This window comes from Capra hircus, chromosome 17, assembly GCF_001704415.2.
Source record: "Capra hircus breed San Clemente chromosome 17, ASM170441v1, whole genome shotgun sequence".
In the NCBI taxonomy this organism is placed as follows: Eukaryota; Metazoa; Chordata; class Mammalia; order Artiodactyla; family Bovidae; genus Capra; species Capra hircus.
In genome coordinates, this window is record NC_030824.1 from 69,265,412 (window position 1) to 69,280,067 (window position 14,656).

The 14,656-nt window shown below is 38.1% G+C and overlaps 1 protein-coding gene across 1 annotated transcript in view; it reads left to right on the top strand.

Moving 5' to 3' along the window:
* The window catches only part of CPE (carboxypeptidase E), a 150,723-nt gene that overhangs the window by 15,882 nt on the left and 120,185 nt on the right, over positions 1–14,656 (top strand). The gene's annotated exons all lie outside the window — the stretch shown is intronic.

Sequence of the window (14,656 nt, forward strand, 5' to 3'; positions counted from 1 at the left end):
AGACCTTGTCACAATGATCTTAATTCCCTGTTAAAAGGCACATAAATTGCTATTACTTTTGAAAAATCTTAGTGAATATATTAAGAACAGTTACACTGTAAAAAAGACAGGTAACTTCAGGTGTTCATTTTTTAAGGAAGTTATTTTAAACAGCTGTAGAAGGAACAGTTTGAGTCTTAAAATATTGCACATTTTGTTAAGTCTGTGCAGTCATCCTTCAATATCCATGGGGAATTGGTTCATATGTGTATTTTACACATTCTCACGTACTTTTCAAACCCACCTTAGTGCCTAATTTGTCATTCTTCACTATTACCTGTGGACGACCTGGAGAAATCTCATTGACAGAATTAATTTCACTCTGGTGTCTACATGAGATGCTGTATGTTGAGGACAACTCTAGGTCTTGAACTAATGATAAAAGCCATGAAATATGTGATAAATGTCTTTAATATTTCTGAGACATCTTTTACATTATTTCTAGATCTTTTGGTGTGCTTTTCATAGTTGATTCAAATCGCTGGATGGCACCTTGTATTATTCTAACAAATATTTTCCCTTCTCTTTGGACTCGGTTTCAGTTTGCAAAAAGTATATTTTTAAAAATGACACATAACTTTCAGGAACATCAAGCATTTTTCCTGAATAGTTTTAAAACTTGTATTGTTGCTGTTGTTTTTCTAACATTGAGGCTGAAACATTGGCTGCAGTAATTCTATGCCATGTTTGCACAAGGAGAGGGAATGAATGAAAACGTGTTTCTGAAATGAATCTACAGAGGGTGAGGCTGGATGGTATTTCCCCCAAAATTTATAGAATAAATAATGTGTTTATAGCTTCTGTAAAGACAGTAGCATAAGTAAAAATTCATACCCTTACCAGCATTTTGAAGAGGCCAAAAAGGCTTTCCTTTGTAGCTAGTTCATACCAGACTTTCCATGATGTCCTGTTTCCAGAACAAGGTAGTAACACTTTAGTATTTTTATATCATATTAACCTTGCAAGTATCAGTTCAGTTCAGTTCAGTCACTCAGTCGTGTCCGACTCTTTGTGACCCCATGAATCGCAGCATGCCAGGCCTCCCTGTCCATCACCAACTCCCGGAGTTCACTCAGAGTCATGTCCATCAAGTCAGTGATGCCATCCAGCCATCTCATCCTCTGTCGTCCCCTTTTCCTCTTGCCCTCAACCCCTCCCAGCATCAGAGTCTTTTCTAATGAGTCAACTCTTCACATGAGGTGGCCAAAGTACTGGAGCTTCAGCTTTAACATCAGTCCTTCCAATGAACAGCCAGGACTGATCTCCTTTAGAATGGACTGGTTGGATCTCTTTGCAGTCCAAGGGACTCTCAAGAGTCTTCTCCAACACTACACTTCAAAAGAATCAATTCTTCAGCGTTCAGCTTTCTTCACAGTCCAACTCTCACATCCATACATGACCACTGGAAAAACCATAGCCTTAACTAGACGGACATTTGTTGGCAAAGTAATGTCTCTCTGCTTTTGAATATGCTATCTAGTTTGTTCATAACTTTTCTTCCAAGGAGTTAGCGTCTTTTAATTTCATGGCTGCAGTCACCATCTGCAGTGATTTTGGAACCCCCTCAAAATAAAGTCTGACACTGTTTCCACTGTTTCCCCATCTATTTCCCATGAAGTGATGGGACCAGATGCCATAATCTTAGTTTTCTTAATGTTGCAGGTATAAATCACCCCAATTGTACAAATTACCAAGAAAACTGAAGGCATTCATTCACTAGACATTTGGAAATACCAGATAGAAATGCTTTTAAACCATTTCACACTTAAAACTCAAACTCTTGAATAGCGCAGGGCAGAATGAAGCGCATCTTTCATTACTGTGTGTGCTATTATATTTGTATCTGTAATGTACTTCACAAGAATAGCCAAGTGCCTGCTGTTTTAGTGACATTCTGAACATTGAAGAGATACTTACAAAAGGAACAGCACACAGCAGTTTTTAACAGGGTACTTAATATGAAGGTATAATTCAATTTCTATGGTAAGGTTGACAGATCATCAAAGGAAGGGGTTCAGAAGGAGGTGCGGATTTGAGCAGGTCTTAAAGGACAAACCACATCTGGAAAGAAGATTAGAGGACTTCATTCTGTGCCAGTATAAGATCATTGATGCATCTTTTGTCTCTTTCTCCACTATCCCAATGGTGGTGTCATAGCTATATTCAGTTAGCATTGTGACATATAATTATATTCCATTAATGTGAAATAATGACACATTCCATTAACTTGAAATTTCCACCTTGTTAGAGATAACAGTTTTTGGGATGTTGTCCTTTAGGGTTGATTTCTCTCATCATGAGGGTAAAACTATTTGAGATGGAGGTTATGATATATATATGCTTTTGAACTATGGTGTTAGAGAAGACTCTTGAGAATCCTTTGGACAGATACGTATATATCTTTTTGCCTTTTTATACAGTTCATGGGGTCCTCATGGCAAGTGTGCTAGAGTGGTTTGCCATTCCCTTCTCCAGTGGATCACATTTTGTCTGAACTATGTCTTATCTGTCTTGGGGAGCCCTGCATGGCATGGCTCACAGCTTCACTGAGTTATGTAACCCTTCAACCATGACAAGGCAGTGATTCATGAAAGGGATAAGGGTGAAAGAGGAGAGTGAAACAGTTGGCTTGGAACTCAATATTTAAAAAAACTAAAATCATGGCATCTGGTCCCATTCAGTTCAGTTCAGTTCAGTTCAGTTGCTCAGTCGCGTCCGACTCTTTGCAACCCCATGAATCACAGCACGCCAGGCCTCCCTGTTGATCACCAAGTCCTGGAGTTCACTCAGACTCATGTCCATCGAGTCGGTGATGCCATCCAGCCATCTCATCCTCTGTCGTCCCCTTCTCCTCCTGCCTCCAATCCCTCCCAGCATCAGAGTCTTTTCCAATGAGTCAGCTCTTCGCATGAGGTACCCAAAGTATTGGAGTTTCAGCTTTAGCATCAGTCCTTCCAGTGAACACCCATGGCAAATAGAAGGGGATAAGGTGGAAACAGTGACGGATTTCCTCTTCTTGAACTCTAAAATCACTACAGATGTTGACTGCAGCCATGAAATTAGAAGATGATTGCTTCTTGGAAAGAAAGCTATGACAAACCTAGACAGTGTATTAAAAAGCAAAGACATCACTTTGCCAAGAAAGGTAATATAGTCAAGGCTATGGTCTTTCTAGTAGTCACGTATGCATGTGAGAGCTAGACTGTAAGGAAGGCAGAGCACTGAAGAGTTGATGCTTTTGAACTGTGGTGTTGGAGAAGACTCTTAAGAGTACCTTGGACAGCAAGGAGATCAAGCCAGTCAGTTTTAGAGGAAATCAGCCCTTAGCTGTTCCAATACTTGTTGGAACAACTGATGACTGAAACTTTGCCCACCTGATGTGAAGAGCCAACTCGTTGAAAAAGACTCTAATTCTGGGAAAGATTGAAGGCAGAAGGAGAAGAGGGTAACAGAGGGTGCGGTGGTTGGATGACATCACTGATTCAATAGACATGATCTTGGGCAAACTCCAGGAGATGGTGAGGGACAGGGATCCCTTGCAGTCCAAGGGGTCGCAAAGAGTCAGACATGACTTGGTGACTGAACAACAACAACAGATATGTATATATATATATATATATATATGTATGTCTAATGATATGGTTATCATGTAAGTGTAATTATATTAAGCATATGATATGTATTACATTGTAGTAGGTAATGATTCCTTTTGCCTCAAGATAGAGAAACAATTCCTTTCCCCTCAGGGTTAGTTGCTCAGTTATGTCTGCCTCTTTTCAACCCCACAGACCTCCTGTCCATGGGATTCTCTAGGCAAGAATACTAGAGAGGGTTGCCATTTCCAGGGGATCTTCCCAACCCAGGGATCAAACCTGGGTCTCCTGCATTGCAGGCAGATTGCTTACCATCTGAGCCACCAGGGAAGCCCCTCAAGGTATCTATTATTTTCCCTCAAGGTAGCTATTACTGAACACTCTCTTAAAGGCACAGAGTAAAAAGATGTCAAGTAATTTTGGTTTTATTAGGCCAGTTTCCAGCAGGTACATACAACCCATTTATGCATTTCACAAACTATTTAACAACAAAATAAGAACCACAACAAGAAAAGTGCTATAGTCTGAGTTATTGAAGGAAGATGCAACCCAGTTTTTCTTCATGTACTGCAGCCCCTCTAGAACATTCATCTAGCTACTCTTTTCTAACACTTAAATATGATTGTGTAGTTTGTTGAATGCTTTTGGGGAGAAAATTTCACTATTAAGATTTATTATTTACAATTTATAATTATACATTTTTGATTAGGTTAAATTTATTTTGAATTACTCCTTATGTTAATCCCAATCTTCATTAATGTTACGTAGAATTGTGAAACACTGAATTATAGGTTTTTCCCTTAGCTGAAAGGAATACTCTTATTTTAAAAATGAATAAATTGTTTCAGAGAGATTTTTAAACAATGTGCTCAAGCTTATTATATAGCCTTGAAAGCTAGAACCCATTTCCTGATATAGGAGGTTGGGCATTATTGTCAAAATATTCCCCACAGCAATGTATACAGATGGGGGATAAATATAACTATTTATTCTGTGGCCAATAAGGGTCATGAATTATTATTATTATTTTTAAATATAAATTTATTTATTTTAATTGGAGGTTAATTACTTTACAATATTGTATTGGTTTTGCCATACATCAACATGAATCCACCACAGGTATACACGTGTTCCCCATCCTGAACCCCCCTCCCTCCTCTCTCCCTGTACCATCCCTCTGGGTCGTCTCAGTGCAGCAGCCCCAAGCATCCAGTATCATGCGTCAAACCTGTACTGGTGATTCATTTCATATATGGTATTACACATGTTTCAATGCCAAGAGTCATGAATTATTTATGTGGACTGCAGTCTGTGCTGGTGTGTACAGTAATATAACAGTGTATTTTCAATTCTTTAGTGCAGTTTCCTGATCTATAATCTGTAAATGGGTCTGTATTTCCAGGTAGAATAATAGGACATGGGTGGCGGGAAAGTATGTTGAGAGGCAAGAAATCCAGAAAGGATTGAGGTTAAATCACTTTGGCATACTGTATACTGTCACCCTGCTTATTTAACTTATATGCACAGTACATCATGAGAAATGCTGGAGTGGAAGAAGCACAAGCTGGAATCAAGATTGCTGGGAGAAATATCAATAACCTCAGATATGCAGATGACACCACCCTTATGGCAGAAAGTGAAGAGGAACTAAAAAGCCTCTTGATGAAAGTGAAAGAAGAGAGTTAAAAAGTTGGCTTAAAGCTCAACATTCAGAAAATGGGAGAAGGCAGTGGCACCCCACTCGAGTACTCTTGCCTGGAAAATCCCATGGATGGAGGAGCCTGGTGGGCTGCAGTCCATGGGGTCGCACAGAGTCGGATACGACTGAGTGACTTTACTTTCACGCATTGGAGAAGGAAATGGCAACTCACTCCAGTGTTCTTGCCTGGAGGATCCCGGGGATGAGGGAGCCTGGTTGACTGCCGTCTATGGGGTCGCACAGAGTTGGACACGACTGAAGCGATGCAGCAGCAGCAGCAGCAGCAGCAGCAGCATTCAGAAAATGAAGATCATGGCATTGGGTCCCATCACTTCATGGGAAATAGGTGGGGAAACAGTGGAAACAGTGTCGGACTTTATTTTTTTGGGCTCCAAAATCACTGCAGATGGTGATTGTAGTCATGAAATTAAAAGATGCTTACTCCTTGGAAGGAAAGTTATGACCAACCTAGATAGCATATTCAAAAACAGAGACATTACTTTGCCAACAAATGTCCGTCTAGTCAAGGCTATGGTTTTTCCAGTGGTCATGTATGGATGTGAGAGTTGAACTGTAAAGAAAGCTGAGTGCCAAAGAATTGATGCTTTTAAATTGTGGCGTTGGAGAAGACTCTTGAGAGTTCCTTTATTTCCAGTATTTCAATTTGCCCTGCCTTCTCTTTCCCCCATGGTGCCTATAAGTCTATCCCCTATGTCTGCATCTCCAGTATCATTTTTCTAGATTTCTTATATATGCATTAATATGGACTGCAAGGAGATCCAACCAGTCCATCCTAAAGATCAGTCCTGGGTGTTCATTGGAAGGACCAATGCTAAAGCTAAACTCCAATACTTTGGCTACCTCATGTGAAGAGTTGACTCATTGGAAAAGACCCTGATGCTGGGAGGGATTGGGGGCAGGAGGAGAAGGGGACAACAGAGGATGAGATGGCTGGATGGCATCACCGACTCGATGGATATGAGTTTGAGTAACTCCAGGAGTTGGTGATGGACAGGGAGGCCTGGTGTGCTACGATTCATGGGGTCGCAAAGAGTCGGACACGACTGAGTGACTAAACTGAACGGAACTGATGATATTTATTTTTCTCTTTCGGACTTACTTCACTCTGTATGACAGACTCTAGGTTCATCCACATCACTACAAATAACCCAATTTTGTTCCTTTTATGGCTGAGTAATAGTCTATTGTATATTTGTACCACATCTTCTTTATTCATTCATCTGTTGATGGACGATTAAGTTGCTTCCATGTCCTGGCTGTTGTAAATAGTGCTGCAGTGAATATTCAGGTACATATGTCTTTTTGCATTATGCTTTTCTCAGAGTATATGCCCAGTAGTGGGATTTCTGGGTCATATGGTAGTTTTATTTATGGTTTTTTTAAGGAACATCTATTCTGTTCATACTGGTTGCATCAATTTACATTCCCACCAACAGTGCAAGAGGGTTTTCTTTTCTTTTTGGCATCAGATAGCTATTGGGAAACTGTTGTATAGCACAGCGAAGTAAGCTCAGTTCTCTGTGATGACCTAGATGGGTTGGATGGGGAAGGGTGGAAGGGAGGCCTAACAGGAAGGGGATTTATATATACATATAGATGATTCACATTGTTGTACAGCAGAAACTAATACAACATTGTAAAGCAATTATACTCCAATTAAAAATAAAAAGAACTTCATATCCATATTTGTGAATCTTTTATAACACATTACAATGGTGTAAGAATTATTGATATTATGTTGCATATCTAATAAATAGCCTATAGTAAAAGAATAAATATATATATAAGAACTATGCTTGGAGTAAAGTGCGTCCTTAAATTATTATTCAGGGAATAGTGGAATTCATTGTTGCAGGAATTTAAGAATATAAAATATAGTTGAAATTTTTTGTTTTGTTTCTTACCATTTGAGAAACTCTACCAAGATGAGTAGATGATAAAAATTCTGTTGGTAATTTGTAATCAGGACATGGACAAACAAAAAACATGCCTATATCTTCAGGCTGATGTTTGTATGAGAGGTTGTATTTTCATGAGCAGGAAGGGGGCTAATAACACAGTGAAATGACAAGGTAATTTCAGTTAATTTGGGGTAAATAACTTGCCTTTTGATGACCATGTTATTTCAGATGAAAGTGTTTGGTCTGAATGATGCAGTTAATTACTTAAATCTTCTTTTGGTCTGTGTACAGTCATAGCTGTTGGGCATTAGGAGAGTGGGAGCCCAGAGCCTAATCAGGTGCAAGGGCAGGAAGAAGGTTGGGGAGCGAGAGTTCTGTGTGTAGTAGGGGTCAGTAAGTAATGCTGGGATCCTTTGGGCAGTTTTATTAGCAGCCATTTCTTTTTGTCAGACTAATAAACAGTGACTTATTACCATCATTTCCAAGTCCTTTTATGTAAATGGATTAGAATAAAGAGAAGACTGTGAATCAGCTTTCGTTTTTTTCTTGCTTTCTATTAAGTATATATTCAGTTTAGAAGCTAAATAGACACTTAGGATACACCTTGAAATCATAAATGCTGTGCATTCTATGTAGTTCAAAGGTATTAGCTATTGTTTCCCATGTAGGGAATTGTACAGGACTCTTGGGAAATGTTAATTCTAGAAGGTGCTAATCCATTACGTGCAGGACCCATGGGTGCCTGGAGTACTTCAGAAGCAGGATGTGATGACCCAGTCATGCATGCATGGGCCAGAGGGCCTGGCTAATTCTGAGATGTGGAATTCTGGCCTTCTCTTAAGTATGATAAATAAAAAATTATATTGACCTCTATCCAATCAGTTGTTCTAAGACCATTGCAACGTTTTTCTCCCCACAAAAAGGAGGCACCTCAAAGATGTTCCATTGACTTTGCTCTTTTCTCCTCCCTTCAAAGGGAAAGTGTCCGTGTGTGTGTGCATGTGTGTGCACATACATATGTGCTCTTATGCAGAAATTTCAAATACAACAGGTTTCATGAAAAAAACTTTTCAGACCATCAGCTGTATTTTTTTGCATGGTGAGGTTTTTGTTTCCTGGGATGAGTTCCTGAAGTCATCTTTAATTAGGGGGAGGTGACAGAGGTGATGTAGGAGCTATCAGTGTCACAATCATGGTTTGTGGCCTGGTGTCAGTCTGTCTGTTGTAACTCCTACAACTTGGCTTTGAGGTATCTCCTAGGAAGTGAGCCATCAAATACAGGAAATCTCAGATAGGAAGTTAAGATAGTAAAAGATGGCTAAAAAGATTAAGACAGACTGAAATATGAGGCAAACATAGAAAAAGAAAACATTAGGAAACAGTAGAAGTAAGAAAAAAATCAAATTTAAAGATGAAATACAAAGATTAAACAGAAAATTTAAATGTTGCAAAATGTACAATTGAATATACTTTTCCCCCCTCATAGTTAAGTAATGCTCAGTACATATCAAGTACTATTTAAAAGCTTAACTCATCTAATCCTCAACCCCTGTGGAGTTGGTACTATTATTATCCCTATTCTATAAATTAGGAAGCTAAAGCACAGAGAGATAAGTGATTTATTCCCTTACCTGAGAGATCACAGGCTTATAAGTGGCAAAACAAGATATGAAAAATATATTTATATATAACTACATTGTTAGCTAAATATAAAAATAAGTACATTAGACACCATTTGCTTCTTCCCCTTTCCTTCTTCTGAATTATCTCCTTTCTTCTTGCCTTTCTTTCATTTTGGAGAATTCTTCTTACCATGTGATTTGAGTGGGAGTTGCTGCCATGTTCTAAGATACTCTGTGTCCTTGCTTCTAAAATAAGGCTCCTCTCCACCTCATCATCATATCTTGATTCTACAATATATTTCCAAACATTATTTCAGATTCTCTGCATTTTCATGAGGTAAAATAAGATCATTTTCCTTGGGCAAATTATCATTTCGACTTAAATATGAAGCTGTTTTAAAAATAAGATTTAATTGTTACTTTGAATGTTCATATTAGTTATCTTAAGTAATAATAAGAATATCATTCTGGTCTTACCACATTATTTATTTCTTTGCTTATCCTCTTTAATCAGATATAATAGACTGGTAAGAGTATGTACCAGTGAAAATTTTCTAAGGCAGTAACATTTGTCATTATATTTACAACTATTAGCCTGCAAGTATGTGCACATAAATATATAGAAACAAACACACCTTTAAATGGGATGTGTTTATCTAGGAAGTCAATAAAGTTAGAAACTGAGTGTAAATTAATATTTTTAAGTGAAAGGGCAAATGAGTAGGTCTGATTTGAGATGAGTGAGAAAATCTAGGCAGTTCTTTTAGCTGAAGTATGATCATCATAAGCTTGAAGGATACTGAAATTTTAAGATGGGTGGCCCTTTAAACTTAAAAATCCAATATTTTTTTCTGAACTAGATGTTGCCATGGTGACAGGATGGCTTAGCAACTGAAGACTAATTTCATTGGTTGAGTGTCTGCAGACTTGTTTGCTGAGTAGCATTAATATGTTGCCTCCTGCTGTTTTTTATTGAGGAGACCATCTGGCATTAGCTGTTTCAAAAGGTACAGTTCTGTTGGATAATGAATATGGGATGACAAACTGAGGTGTTAGAAACAGGTTTTGCTGGCATTAGTTGTTTTAAGAAATAAGTGACTAAGAAATTCTACTTCAAATCACTGCCTATTATAGCCAATTAGTAATTCATAATTCTTGGCTATGAGACTGGAAATTAAAAAGCTTTATTTTTGAGCTTTACATATACTACATAAATAACATATGTTACATAAATTTAATTCCCTAAATACACACCTTCACTTGGTCACATTAATTTTTATGTACCTAAAAATGTACCTATTCAATAAAACATCCTCTCACACTGTGTTTTTTAAAATAATGATTGCGGAGGATGCTTAATAGTTAGAGCATGAATAGTTGGAAGTGGAGGAAGTATTCCACTACAACACTAACCTTTTTGTTACCCATCAATCAAACCAAAGTTCTTGAAAGACTAGTCTTCATCACACTTTCCTTCTGAACGTACAACAGTGTGGCTTGCACTGCTTCTCTCTATTGAAACTGTTTGCATGAAGGGAACTGGTGACCCCTTAACAGGGTGTCCTTATGTCCTGGCTTGCACGGGACAATATTCCTGAGGTATTTGCTACTGGAGCTCTCTTTCACTCTCAAAACTGTCCAGGTTTGGATGACAAGTTTTGAGTCACCCTAGGTCTTAACTAAAAATTTCAGTGAGCAGTTTTCATTTTTTATCTTACTTGACCTTATTTAATTTTTTTGCTTTATGAGTTGACCATGATCTTTTACTGTGACTTGAAATTTCTTTTCTTTGACTTGTGCTGAGTAACTCTCCTGGTTCTGCTCATATATTCTCAGTCACTTCCCAGGTCCCCCTTTCTTCTCTTCAGCCTTCAAGTGGTAGCATTGCTCAGAGTTCTGTTCTTGTTTTTTCCTTCTTTCTATTATACACTTTCTCTGTGGATATGCTCATTCTTAGAGATAGGTACAGCTGACCTAAGCCAATGACTGCAAAATATTGATCTGACTTCTCTTCTTAAAATTTAAGATTTATATATTCATCTGCCTAGTGGACACTTTCACTGTAAGTGAAATTCAACACATGGTAGAGAATTTGAGTGTTGGAGTAAGGGAGACAGGTTGCCAGCTGTCCCATTTAATAGTTTAGAAACCTTGCTGAAGATATTTAAACTCTATGTGACTCAGTGTTCATTCTGTAAAACCAACAAACCTCTTAAGCATGATTTATGTGGGGAGAGAATGAAATAACACATGTAATATACTAATAATGGCTCATGGCACATGATAATCTTTAATAAGAAATAGGAATTACTATTATTCCTCAAACCTTATTCTCCTCCCATATTTCCCATCTTGATGAGATGCAGAACACCTGCCTATCTGAGTGGAGGCAGGTTCATGTTCAGGGGAACCCAGAGCTGAGCAGAGAACCTTAGAGATGATGGTGGGTAACAGGGGCATCTGTAAGCTTTTTAAGTATAAGGGTGACTCTATGAAAAGTGGTGTTTCAGTAAAATTCATTATTTTATTATCAAGCCAGATGTATTAAAAATGAAGGCATGGAAAATAGCCAAGAAGCCATTGAAATAATAGTGGCATAATTTGATGAGGACTTAGAAGAGGGTGGTGACAGTGGGATAAAGAGGAAAAGATAGGTAGGGCGAAGTGGTAAATCTGTAGATTGTTTTTCATATCTGTTCTTCAGAAGACTATAACTTCATTTTCATTGATAAGATATATTTATTAAAGATTTAGTAAAACTTTATCACGACCATTTTGAGCCATTCTGTATGTGAGAAAGGAGAATGTATGATAATGATGGAAAACATCTTCAGCTTGATTCACCAACTGTTTGCTGCTGCTGCTGCTAAGTCGCTTCAGTCGTGTCCGACTCTGTGTGACCCCATAGACGGCAGCCCACCAGGCTCCCCCGTCCCTGCGATTCTCCAGGCAAGAATACTGGACTGGGTTGCCATTTCCTTCTCCAATGCATGAAAGTGAAAAGTGAAAGTGAAGTCGCTCAGTCGTGTCCAACCCTTCGTGACCCCATGGACTGCAGCCTACCAGGCTCCTCCGTCCATGGGATTTTCCAGGCAAGAGTACTGGAGTGGGTTGCCGTTGCCTTCTCCCACCCGCTGTTTACTTAGATATTAATTTACCTCTTCAGATTTTGCATGATTTTTGTAAATGACTGGCCCCAGTTGTTATACCTTTATTATTCTCATAGTTATGGAGACTTTTGGAAAAGGAAATGGCAACCCACTGCAGTATTCTTGCCTGGAGAATCCCATGAACAGAGGAGCCTGGAGGGCTACATTCCATGGGGTTGCCAAGAGTCAGACACGACTGAGTGATTAAGCACAGCACATGGAAACTTCTCCTGATACATAATTCACTGTCGAAGGATGTTTGTACCTCAGGTGATTCTAGCTTGTTATACGATACCACATGAAGTAAGATACAGACTTTCAAAAATATATCACAAAAAGATTTATTTCCACTGAAGAGAAAAGATTTGATATGGAAATATAATAAATTTGGCAAGTTGAAAATGGAAAGGGGAAAACTATCTATGTCTTTAAATACTTGTAAATTTTCAGAATAATTTATACTTTGAACTATGGAATGTAAATTGCAAGACTTCCTCCTTTTTTCAAGATTGGAACAAATATTGGGAAATAGTTGGTCTTGAAGTGTAGACACACCAAATTTGAGCTCAGATTTTAAATGTGAGTTGTTAAAGCTCAGATATTAAATTTTTTTAAAGTCCAGCACTGGGAAAGAACTAAAAATTAATAGCAATTATGAAGAGCTCTTAGATGGCCACTTGATTCTTTTCTAGCTCTGTATAACTACCTAGAAAATGTATTAAAAGGAAAAAAGCTGAAAGGTTTATGATGTATATATATCACCAAAGGAAACCATCACCACCTACCATTATAGCAAATATTCAAGTGAGCTAAGTTTGAAAAGAAGGTAATATGAAAAATTTAAGACAAAAGAAACTTCAAACTTGAGACCATTGAAACACATGTTCCAGAAGACAACTTATTAGAACTGCATTAAGTAAAAGCTAATGTTTGTATACTGGTGAGGAGGCAGTGTGGAGTGGTATGAAAAATGTTAGAGGAGTTTATTTTTGTAAAAAGCACAAGTTGAAATAGACAATCACTAGGGCTCCAGCTCTGAAATGTTGTCATTATTATTAATGTGGCAATGATTTAATTTTTGAAAATTTAAATTGCATATATACCACAGGGATGTATTTTCTGACTTGCTAATGACATAAAAAGAGAAAGTTAATGGCCCCTTGAACTCACATTTCTAATCTTATTTTCATCTTTTTAAAAATTTCCTTTGATACACTGTAATTAAGAAGAATATAATTGAACTGACATCACAGATTTTGTCCCTGAGATTTCAGTCATACTGTTCTCAAGCTCTATGCTAAAACTTGCTTCTTTTATTTTAATGGCTGAAGCCTTACTGTTATTATTATTTTTACTATAGTATACTTATTACAGTAAGTTTTGTTTATTGAGAAAGATATCACACACCAAACAATTCACACAGTGTATTCACAGTTCTGTGCAGCCATCACCACAGGCAATTTTAGAGCATCTTATTTCCCTAATGAGGAACCCTGTGCCCATTAGCAATCATTCTCCATTTCCTCATTTCCTGTAGCCCTTGGCAATCACTAATCTACTTTTTGTCTCTATGGATTTGCCTTTTCTAAGTATTTCATATATATAGAATCATACAATGTGTGGTCTTTTGTTAATCGGCTTCTTTCATTTAGCATAATATTTTTAAGATTCATCCATGTTGTAGCATGTATTAGTACCTAATTCATTTTTACTGCCAAATAATACTTATCTATGAATATTCCACAGTTTAGCCATTCACCAGCTGATAGACATTTGGATTGCTTTCTACTTTTTGATGATATGAACAATGCTGCTATGAACATTCATGTACAAGTTTTTGTGGGGACATATGTTGTCATTTTTAAAGATACAGTCCTAGCAATGAAATTGCTGGGTCATATTGTAACTTTTAGTTTAACATGTTTAGGAAATGCCTGACTGTTTTCTAAAGTGGCTGCACCATTTTACATTCCTCCCATCAATACATGAAGGTTCTGATTTTCCTATATCAATACCTGGTTATTTTATGTCATTTTGACATAGTCATTCTACTAGGTGTGAAGTAGTATCTCATTGTTACTTGATTTGCATTTCTCTAACAATTAAGGATGCTAAGCATCTTTTCACGTGCCTTTTGTATGTCTCTTTTTTTCCCTTCATGGATCACAGCCTTGTTGTGGTGAAGGGGCTTGAGCAACTCAATAAAGATTTGAGCCATGCCAAGTGTTATGCCCAAGTCGCGAAATCTCCCAGTGACCACCAGGGAGCCAATATCCTATGCAAAAGCAAGAGAGTTTTTATTACCAAGCTTGAGCTGGGGCTCCCACCCGATACCGATGCAGCGGCTATAGGGAGGAGCCACGAGTTCTGGGTTACATTGCTTATATAGGGTATTCTCGCGTGAGAAATTTGAAAAACGGGAGTTTCTGGGTTGGGAGACATCTAATTGGTTACCTTCTGTGGAAGGATTAGGTGTTGGTTTCTGACTGATTCTTATTTTCCCGGGCTGGCCCCGGGTTCTGATTGGTTCCCATTACCTAGGTAGACTACGTTAAGTCAGGAGATTTTGGTCTGGGGTCTGATTGGCTCGAGGGTGGTGGGGTGAGGTCAGGGGATTTTCAAAGGCTCTTGG